Source organism: Crinia signifera, chromosome 9, assembly GCF_055691185.1.
Source record: "Crinia signifera chromosome 9, ASM5569118v1, whole genome shotgun sequence".
Classification (NCBI taxonomy): Eukaryota; Metazoa; Chordata; class Amphibia; order Anura; family Myobatrachidae; genus Crinia; species Crinia signifera.
Genome location: NC_139225.1, coordinates 39947614 through 39959478, shown reverse-complemented (window position 1 = coordinate 39959478; position 11865 = coordinate 39947614). Strand labels below are relative to the sequence as shown.

At 46.4% G+C, this 11865-nt stretch overlaps 1 long non-coding RNA gene across 1 annotated transcript; it reads left to right on the top strand.

Moving 5' to 3' along the window:
* Positions 1-511: 511 nt before the first annotated feature.
* Positions 512-10751, top strand: LOC146036576 (uncharacterized). Its single transcript, XR_014460862.1, has 4 exons — positions 512-772; positions 3452-3552; positions 7346-7500; positions 10557-10751. It is a non-coding gene; the product is annotated as an uncharacterized LOC146036576 (long non-coding RNA).
* Positions 10752-11865: the final 1114 nt, after the last annotated feature.

The following is an 11865-nucleotide window of genomic DNA, read 5'->3' as shown; positions in this document are numbered from 1 at the left end:
TTTGGCATGTTCTTATAGGAAAAAATGTGGCAATGCATGTTGGAACATGTAGTTTCACAACATCTGTTGAAGACCCATGCCCTAGGCTCTGCAATACAGCTTGCTGTGCCTTTAGATGCCACCATCTGAGTATGGGCTCCTGTGTAAGCCAATAAGCTCACATCCGCGATAAGCCCAGAGCTGCTGAAAGGTATGGGCATGGTCAGTGTTAGGAATCATGGGCGCAAGGGTGCGGGCTGCTGCTGCCTCTTTCCCCAGCTCAGCACACGGCACTGAGCAACATGAGCTGAGCAAGGGGCGAGAGGCCGAGCTGCTGCGGCAGCCTCTGCTCTTTACTCCCACTGCCCGGCTCTCTGCAGCGGGGAAGGGGGGCGTGGGACCTGGGCCCCTCCATCAGAACTGGGTAAAAAGTACCTGCTCCCCCCTCTCCACAGCACTGGATACGCCCATAGCACCCTAAGCAAATCTCAGGCATGCACGGGGCGGGATTTCACTCTGGTGGGGCGGCGTTTACACTAGACTTGTGGTTGGTGTGTGTTCTGTGTTCTCACTCTGCATCACAGAGTCTGATTCTCTATCATGTTTCTCTATCAGACAAGAGAAAGCTGTAGTTCATGGGAAACTTAGTCCAAGTGGCACTACTCGTCCCAGCCCATCCAGCCAGACTGTAAGAAATGAACGTGTACTCAGTGACACCAGCAAGAATACTGTAAAGATGGGCGTTGCTCAGGGTGAAGAGCCAGAAAACACAGACAGAAGCATCCCAGTAAAGGTAACTCTACAATGTGCAGTCGGACGGTATTACTATATAATGTTGACATCATCAACTCCAGGTGTAATTGTAACGGAACTCAGGTTTCCATTTAGCTGCCTATAGCCCGGATTATTGTGGCAGTAGAATAGGGGTATTAGTGACTCCAATAAAAGTACAAGCAAGAAACATGTTTCCCAATGTAAATAATTCAGAGATTTGTGTTATAAATCTTGTTGTCCACTTGCTAATTCATATATTCTATAGTTACTATCTGTAAATGTTCATCTTTAGCCATAGTATCCTATATAATAAAAGCCTAACGCTGCTCCTCACCTCGATGGTGCACCGTCAGGCATTAAGGGGTAAATTTACTACGATTGAACGGGCATAAATGCACTCAATTATACCTATTCATTGTGGGACATGGTGCTCAGCTGATTTACAATCAGCCAAATGTGGCTGATCTGCTGTATGTATATACGGCATAGTCAGCCATATTCGACTTGTACAAATGGCAACGCCATTGATAAAACACTGCCGTAATGCGGCCATAGTGTTCTATGTGATCAGCAGATTTACAATAATTCGTATTAGGATACCAATTCACCTGTAAATATGAAAGAGAAGTAGATAGAATGTTGCATAGAGTGCACCTCTATCAGATTACTCCACCACCAGATAATTATTACAGACAATCTTATCAATTGAAAAATGTAATAAAAATACATATAAAACGTTTTCATTTGTTTGAAGTAATTGAATCAGTTCAAACGAAAAGGAAACAAACACCCGATGCGTTTCATCATTATGACTTCTTCAGGGGTAAAGTTCTATAAAGTGTTATAAAGTGGATAAATGAATATTCTATTCCACTGTAGGTGTGTCACCTTCTAATCGGTATAGACAGATGGGTCTCATAAGACTCCTTTATCAATGAACATTCAAAAAGCATCAATTTCCAGGAAAAGTTTCTGTAACATTAGCTGGTCTGGAAGGAGACCACAATTATTTGGCCTTCCACAAGTATGCGCCTCTGATATGGATCTAGAAGGTGAATCCATCTCAGACTGCAAGTGGGATTTCTATAACCAGCACTAGGCTCATGGTTCCTAAAATACGGGAGGAAAATGACATGGGGTCCCCCATAGTTTAAAAACCAGCACAGGGCCCAAACAGTCAGCAGACTAATGCCACAGTCGGGGGAACGGGGGAGGGGACTTTTTCTGTAAACTCCCCCAGCCAAAGAATTAATTCCTGGCTAGTCAGGGGTCTCCTACCTCCAGGGCACCCCCAGCCTGGGCTGAAGCCCGGTGCTGTCCACGGTGCCTCTGGGCGGTGGGCACTGGGCTGATAGCCATAAAGGCCCTTATTCTGGTTCACTCAAAAAAGGAAAACTCCTTCTCAGATGGACTAAACTATGTGCACTGCATGTGGGGCAGATGTAACTTGTGCAGAGAGAATTAGATTTAGGCAAGTTATTTTGTTTCTGTGCAGGGAAAATACTGACTGCTTTATTTTTACACTGCGGTATATATCTCACTTGAAGTAAAACCCCACCCAATTCTCCAATTCATCTAATTCTCTCTGCACATGTTACATTTGCCCCCCCCCCCCCCCCCCCAGCAGTGCACATGGTTTTGTCCATTTGAGAAGGAATTTGCCCTTGCGAGTGAACCAGAATAAGGGCCAAAGTGTAAAAATTAGAATGACTATTACATTAAGTTATGGAACTACAAGCCCAGCAAGCCGCCCCTGCATGCTGTGACATGGTGACCCACAAGTCCCAGCATGTTGGGTTTTAAAGAGCCTGCTGGGTCTTGTAGTTCCACAAATTAACTAATAGCCAAATACATCACACAGACACCGTCGAAAATAAAAGTTTAATACACACTACATTCATCCATACATACTTACCTATACTGTCCACCGAAGGACAGTCCTCTTCTCCAGTAGATATCCATTAGGGTACCTGTGAAAGCAAATTACACTCACCAGGTCCTCAGGCGTAGATCGCGTCCTCTTTGTTCCATGTAGGCATCCACGGGTTAAAAATAAACAAACCAACAGTCCCGACACCCTAACAAACTGGAGGAGCTGCAAGTGTGTTTACACTTGTGGCTCCTCCACCGCACTGAGAGATTTCCTGGTGAAGTCACGCAGGGCCTTCCCCAGCTAATTAGCAGCAGGCTCCGGGGGAGCTTGGCGGTTGATTGCCAGTTTATGGCTCCATAGAAGTCCATGTTAAAAATTAACATTGGCATCTATGTGCAGTTACCACCATAGACGCCCATGTTAAAATTTTAACATGGGCTTCTATGGTTGGAACCGTTCATAGTTGTCCATGTTAATCTTTAACAGCCAATCTGGCACCTAAATACTATGAGATCGGAAAATACGAATCTGGAGAATACAGCAGCTTTGTAAATATGCCGTATTCTTAATTCGTATTGTCAAGCCATATACGGCCAATCCCTTCATATGGGAATCAGTGATAAACGGCCGACATTAGTACACTACATTTACCCCTAGGTGGTGCCTGGCAGATCTCCTTTCTGGCAGGGGCACACAAGTATCTCAGTAGGACAGAGCCAGCAGTTCTGGCATTTTGATGGGCTGATAACTAGTTATTGCACAATATTGTGTATATGTATTGAGAACCAATATAAATGTTGATTTTTTTTCACCCCCACAATGAAGGCCCCATTGTTCTCTATGAGGATGATGCAGTCATTACTGAAGAAAAAGAGGGCTAAGAACTACCTGGTCAGTGTACCATCCGCTAGTGGACAGGAATACAGGTAATTGGCTGAATATTAAACGTTTATCATAGAAATCATTACCTGTTCCTCAATAGATGCATGTTTGTGTAATGCCCATGTGCAGTCTCCGTGTATCACCCTCTCTCCGTTACTCACTACTTGTCTCCGTCACCCTCTTCTTATCACCTACTGCTTCTCCCTGGCAGTATAGTATCTTTTGCATAGATTTGTAGACTCATCTACAGCAGAACCATGACTGTGTCCATCTCATAGCCTCAGAGTTTCTCAAACTCTGCCATTATGATCCAGGATTTAAAGATATCCTATCCTGAGCACAGCTGACTTAATTAGCACCTTAGTCATTTTGATTTAACCATTTGGACTCAGCTATCCTTAAATCCTGGACTGTAAAGGCAGTTTGGAAAACTTTGTTTTATAGTACAGTATTGTGATTATTACTATGCTGGGCTTTCCGTTCCACAGTGCATGTTAGAAGCCGCTACTGTATCTTTATTTGGGCCCAGCTGAGTTTTTTTTATTTTTATCATAGTTGTCTTTGCAAATGAATATGTATAATACATGAATTTAGATAGTCTGAACGTTTTACTGGATTGGCAAACTGTCTGTTTTACAGGTTGCCAAACTTAGGGCTTGATTCTGGTTGACATGATAAGCCAGGGTTGCCGACCCTCCCGGAATTTCCGGGAGTCTCCCGAAAATTGGGACCCCCTCCCGGTCCCCCGGAAGGGTGGGCAACCCTCCCGGATTCAGGGGGGACCCCCGCTGTCCCGGCATTAAAATGCCGCAATCCTCGGGTCTCAGAGGAGGGGGCGGAGCTAAAACGGCACAATCGCGTCATTTTAGCCCCGCCACCTCTACTGAGATCCGTGAATTTGGTGTTTTACCATCATGGGGCGGGGCTTAGTGATGTCACTCTTAAGCCCCGCCCCTGAGCAGCTGCTGCTGAAACTCTCCTCTCCGGGCTTCTCCCGGAGAGAAGAATAATAAAGTTGGCAACCCTGTGATAAGCTGAAGATGTCCCAGAGTACCCGCCCCATCGAAAAACACCCCAGTCTCCGTATCCCCTCACAACTGTATGAGGGGATGTGTTATGAAAACACATCCCTTCACATGTGCCCGCGGCAGGAGAAATCATTTGAATGATTTCTCCTGGGCTAGCAAATATAAGTCAGTGGAGACTGAGTTATTTTTGTGGGTGGGCAGCTGACGTCATGTGATGTCCCCAGCGTCATGGCTGCATATACATGGGAATGCCCAGCATTTGCATGGGGATGCCCATGAAATAATGGGCATTCCTATGCAGGGCCGTTTCTAGACAATTTAGCTCCCAGGGCAAAAAAAAAAAAAATGCGCCCCCCCCCCCAATACATAACATGGCACAGAAGAAATTGAGCGCGCCGGAGGCGCGCGGCGAAATAGGGGTGTGGCTTAATTTAAAAGGGGTGTGGCTTAATATAAGGGCGTGGCCTAGCCGGAAAACAATTACCTTACATCACACTTTTGCGACCTGCGTGACCAGACATTGGTTACCGCAGGAGTTGTCATTGTCCTCCTGCACTTAAGTTGGCGGGCTGAAGGCCACACAGTGACATAAAAAACATAAAGGCCCACACAGTGACCTAGTACGCCTCACAGATCAAGGCTAAACAATGACAGGCTACTTAAATCATTATACACTATTTATCCATGATGCCAATTACACATGACGCCGCACACTGTGATGACAATTACACATTACGTCACACACTGTGATGACAATTACACATTATGCCGCACACTGTGATGCCAATTACATATTACGCCGCACACCGTGATAAAAATGACACATTTTTGTTGCACACCGTGATGCCCATTACACCCCACACTGGGATGGCAATTACGCAATACTCCCCACACCGTAATGCCCATTACACATTATGCCCCACGAGCCGCTGCCGCACAACTGATGCCATTTACTAATATGCCCCCACAGTGCCAGATATGCCCCCACAGTGCCACACATATATGCCCCCACAGAGACACACATATGCCCCCACAGTGCCAAATATGCCCCCACAGATATGTCCCCACAGATATGCCCCCACAGTGCCAAATATGCCCCCACAGTGCCACACATATGCCCCCACAGTGCCACACATATGCCCCCACAGTGCTGGATATGCCCCCCACAGCGCCACACATATATGCCCCCACAGTGACAGCTATTCCCTCAAAGGCCACACATATGCCCCCACAGCGCCACACATATATGCCCCCACAGAGACAGATATGCCCCAACAGTGCCAAATATGCCCCACAGTGCCACAGATATAGGCCCCCACAGTGCCACAGATATATGCCCCCACAGTGCCAAATATGCCCCACAGTGCCAATATGCCCCACAGTGCCAGAAGCAGCATATACATTAACTCACTGTGCCTCCCCCTGCTGCCATCGCCACTGCTGCTGCCTCTGTCTTCTTCAACTTCCTTGGGGAGGGGAGGGGAGCGCACCGCATGTCTCTCCTTCCCCTTCACTGAGCTGTCAGCCATTCATACATCGCGGGCTGTCTCCTGATTGGCTGACAGCCCAGTGACATAGTGAGAGAGGGGAAGGAGGGACGCACGATGCGCTCCCTCCCCTCCCCATGGAAATTAATCAGCGCGGCGCCGGCGGTGTGCGCCGCGGTGAGAGCTGAGCCGGAGAGGGGGAGGAAGGGAGGCAGCGCTGGGGGGAGCTGCTGCCGGGCGCCCCGGCTGTTTATTAGAGGCGGACAAGCCGTGCGGCGCCCCGGGCTGCTGCACGGCTTGTCCGCCTCTAGAAACGGCCCTGTTCCTATGAGCACACAGGGGACCTTGGTCCTTAATGTGCGCTAATGGTCCAGACTTTAAGGACAACCAAGCTTGAGCACAGGTGACTTCAGCCAATTTGATTCAGTGTTAATCATGGATATCCTTAATACCTGAACTGTTGGGTGGTTGGGAACCACTGGTTTATTTACAGGGAGACTCCATAGGGGGTTTGCAGCACAGTTCAAAATTCAAATAGAAGAGGTGCAGCGACTTCTACCAACCGCCATTCCATACTGACTCACTGGCAGTGGTTGTGGCTCCCATATTTGAGTTTTGGACTGTGCTGCAAAACCTCCTCTGGAGCCACTAAAATGATTTGTATTCCTAAATATGACTCCCGTGCTGGGGGTGATTCAGAAGTGGATCCTATATTAGTAGATGCTGTGACTTTTTTTATGCTAATGCTGCAGATGATGGGTGCCCTATTAAGAAACACACCAGCTGAAGTGCGAATCCACCGATGTGCTTTTAAAGATACACTATCGGCAAATCATCAGTAAGGCCACTGGACATTGCACCTGCCTATGGAAGGAGCAGAGTATCTGAGTGTTATAACAACTGTCGCTTTGCCGTTAACACCTGCTGCCATTAGCCGCCCTCTCTTACCCCTTTCACATCGCACTTATAATAACCCAGGTGTTTGCCAGGTTCACCTGCGATATAAAAGATCGACACCTAATAACCTGGGTTTGCCAACCTGGCAATTCGACCCAGCTTATAAGTTTAACCCGGTTTGTCCTCTATATAATGGGCAACCTGGGTTTAATGTCGGCATTGTGATCTGAAAGCAGTGTCAGTCAACACACAGAAGTGCCTTTGGATATTGCATGGAGATCCATACAATATTCATCTGCGTACCACAGGGTAACGATCGGGATGTGGTGCACAGTGCATCCTGCACGCATGTGTGGAGGAAATGAGTCCACCACTGACTCTTATTATGTAACCTGCTTTGTTCATATATATAAAACCATTTTCAGGCCACGTCCTGGACAACCCGTGATCTCGGCCACATGCACCAGTGAATTTAAGAAAGAACAGATCTTGGACCAAAAATCTGCAAGACTAGCCGCTGTCCCCTCAAATTCCAACCATGGACTATATCTTGCAAAGAGAAACTAGAACCATAAACTAGGTAAGTGGGTTATCATTGCAGTATCATGTCAACAACCCCTCATTCTGGACCAGAACTCAACCAGGATGGGTTTACTGACGCTACATTTACTTATTAGTTATTATTATAATTATATAGCTATTAGCTATACTGCAAGTCACAGCCTACGTTTTCTAGAAATAAAAAGGCTTTTGATTGGTGCCAGGTACTGGCTGCAGCTGGGAAAGAATAAGTGTTCTCTACATGTACTGAATAAATAGATCTCTCCAGCACAGCTGAGAAACACTTCCTCTTTTTGAAATGTCCACTGTATGGCCCTGATTCAGGACCGCTCGCTAAGTCGCTGCCACGCCACATTGCTGCTGTTTAAGACATCGGCCAAAATGTATAATAGGGTGAGGTCATGGGCAGACTAAATAGGCAAAGAGATTATTATCTGCAATCATATTCTACGTATTTAACACCCACTGTATCTCCCTGGAATCCACTGCTTCTCCGTCACCCACCGCCTCTACGTCTCTCAAAATCTCTCCCCATCACCCTCTATTTCACTGTTTCATCCTCTCCCTGTCACTCACTTCGTCCCCATCACCTTTTGCCATCACACACTGCCTCTCCATCTCACAGTATCTCTCCCCATCATCTCTCTTCTGCCACCCTCTCCCTGTCACCCACTGCCACTCTGTCTCACTATCACCCACTGCCTTACCATCTGTTTATCCCTTGCACCACTATCTCCCCATTGCCCTCCCCCTGTCTCCCTCTGCTTCAACCTTTCACCGTCACCCTCTCCGAGTCACTCAATGCCTCTCCCCATCACCTTTTTCCTAGCGCCTACTGACTTCTATAATCCACTCCCGGGCTTCCCCACTACCTCTTCCTGTCTTCAGAAAAGCAGTCCAAAATTGAGGTGAGGAGCCGGGAGATGGAAGACAATATGAATACAAGCATCCAGGTGCCACCCCTAAACTAGAGTCATCCCTCGTGTACCTCTTGAGAAAAATTCACCACTGGCTGAGAGAAGTGGGTGGGTAGTGGGTGGGGAGGCTCGCATAAAGGGAGGGAGTTAGGAAGCGTAATGGGGCAGATGTAATAAGCCTGGTAAAGTGATGATAAGGTGGATGGTGATAAAGCACCATCCAATCCACTATGTTTGAAAAAAAAATAGGGAAGTTAGGAGTTGATTGGCTGGTGCGTTATCACCTTCTGCTCTGTCACCACTTTATCACTTTGCTAGGCTTAATACATCTGGCCCTGTGGGGCCGAATTCTGCCCATCCCAGATGGTGGGGGTATGCGCATGTGCGATTGGCGTGGCGGCGTTTACCTGCTCGCTAGGCAGTGAATATACGCAGGCTAGCAAGCAGGTCTGAATAACTTTTTTTATATTGAAAGAGAGCGCAAAACCAAGGTCTAGTTAATTATTATAGGTTTATTAACCAATATAAAAGCAATTTAAAATATGTAAATAAATAAATATATATATATATATGCATACAGTCATATATAACATTTAACAAGGTCACACTTCTAGTCTAATAATACAGGTACCAGTAGATTGTTCCTTATTTTTTATTTCCTTTATGTTGGCAGAATGGATGTTAGATGCAGTTTATATGGGAAACAAGTCTCTGTGTATATATTTACTATCCGTGATCCACTTTTAGATTTGGATACTGGTGCTCCTTATTAGCGGGTTGGGATCATTTGGTCTATTGCATTATGGTCGAAAGTCATTAGGTCGAATCCATTAGGTCGACATGCTAAAAGGTCGACATGACTCTAGGTCGACATGGGAAAAGGTCGACATGATTCTAGGTCGAAAGGTCATTAGTTCGACAGGTCATTAGTTCGACAAGGTCATTAGTTCGACATTGTCTATGTCGACATTCACCAGGTCGACATGGGGTTTTTCACTGTTTTTTTACCTGAATGTCAACACAGTCGACATGGACACAGTTTAAAGTGCACTGCATCCCCTCGCATCGCTCGCTGCGCTCGCTATGCGTCGGGCACGGTGCCTCGCTACGCTCGGCACACTATTTTATTCTCCCACCACGCCCTAGTGGATGGTAGGGCATGAAATACCGCCTGTCGGCACATGTTGGCTCAAAAAACAGTGAAAAACTCCATGTCGACCTTGTGAATGTCGACATAGACAATGTCGAACTAATGACCTTGTCGAACTAATGACCTGTCGAACTAATGACTTTTCGAACTAGAATCATGTAGACCTTTTCCCATGTCGACCTAGAGTCATGTCGACCTTTTAGCATGTCGACCTAATGGATTCGACCTAATGACTGTCGACCATAATGCAGTAGACCAAATGACCGCATCCCTTATTAGCTCGGTGGTCCCGCTTGTTAGTAAATAATGTCCCAATATCTGTGTAATGTTCGTCTGCACCTCCCCTTTGGAGGGAGCCCTTTTTCAGGGGGCTCTATCACAGGTAGTAGGGATTATTATAGGCAGGGTGTCTGCCGTATAGACAGAAAAGTCTGCTCCCCAGTGTGCGGCAGACCTCACTGAATTCACAATACGGCGGGCAAGAGTGAAGCCGCAGCTAACACCTTCCATCAGGTCACTCGCTCACCGTGGCATCCTGACCGAGATGCTCAGCGGGGCGGCTGCGGCAGGGTCTCCACTTGCGGTCCTGCACAGATAGACACACACACACACACACACCGGCAGATGAGCGGGCAGTCCGGGAACAAACTGGACCAAGGTGACAGCTCAATAGGATTAACCCCTGTTCTTGATGCATTTCTCTGCTATATTAGCTCTGCGGTTTCCTTCAGAGATGGTCTGAATAACCCCCATGTCCCTTTTTGCAGCTGTCATGGGGTGCCCCTGTCATTTCACCCCTGGTACTTTCCAATTGCTTTTTGTGAAAAAAAAAAAAATTGTTAATAGACCTCTAAATATCATACTGTAAGCCATAATCAATGTGTTTATAACCAATATAGGTTTTAGAATGATTTACCTGTTTCCGATATAATGATGTAATCAGATGTATTCTGTTACCAGACTCGGTATCAACACTGTAAAATTTACTACAATATTCTATTTCTCCAGATACCTGGGAACTGTACTGTGATTGAGGCTCAAGTTCCGTCACTGATGGGGCAGTGCGGCTGCACCTTCCTAATACCCCGAAGCGGTGGATGTCTACGTAATATAGCAGCAAACAGTCACTTCAATCAATGCATATATTCTGAGATACATATTTATTCTAAAATACTGTATAACCGCTTTATACATTTATGTACATTTACAGAAAAATAAAAGTAAATTAAATCTTATCTAATTATTACAGTATTATTACTACTTTTCTTTAAAATAATGCCAACTCTCCCATTCCCTAATATAATGTTAGCATACCATAATGTGTAACTAAATATACAGTCCATACCTGCCTACTTTACACGTCAGAGTCATCTCATAATAGTGATCTACAGCCAACTGTAAATGAGCTCCAAAACCGATACATAAAAGCAGAACACATTTAAAAACTGAGGGGCAGATGTATGAAATAGCATTAAGGTGGGTGATTCTGGGTGACTCGGTAAGCAGCAAAGCTCACAGCTTGTAAGGCCGCCCCAGCAAATGCACCCCCTCTTCCCCTTGCAACCATGCGAGGGGATGTGTCATGAAGACACATCCCCCTACATGTGCCGCAGCAGGAGAAATCATTTGATGGTCAGCGACCATCAAATGATTTCTCCTGCCGTCATAAATATAAGTCAGAGGAGACTGACTTATATTTGCAGGCAGCGGGACGAAGACAGGGCAGGCGGCTGATGTCATGTGACGGCGGCCGCCCGCCCGCCCACCCACACTTCATCCTGCCCGCAGGCCCATGGGAATGCCCGCGTCCACCACCACACGCCTCCAGGACGCACTGCTCCGTGTGAACGGGCCAGCGACATTGCAAATCGCCTTGGCCATTTGCAGTGGGGGTTTGCACCTGCACAGTAATGCGCATGCACAAACCCCGACCATCAGGGCAGGGGACAATTTCGGTTTACTGCGAGTCGGCCCCTAAGTGTATTACCTTCACTAACGCTAGTAATGTGGGTTTTTTGTTGTAGCTGCAGTGGATGCTGGAGGGTATTGACGTCTTCTTTAAGAAGCAGGCTTGAAGTCTGCACAGCATGAAGGCTAATAGCTGTGGTCTGTGAGGGCAGGGATCCGGACTCATGATAGACTGACTCTAGGACGACAGTCATAAGGTTGACCACTATTGGTTGACAGTCAAAAGGTCAACAGGGTCAAAAAGGTCGACATGGAAAAAGGTTCGACGTACTTTTTCTTTTAATATTTAACATACAAGTTGTCAAGTAATAAAACAATACAATAGATAAAAGTCCAAGTTTACACAAAC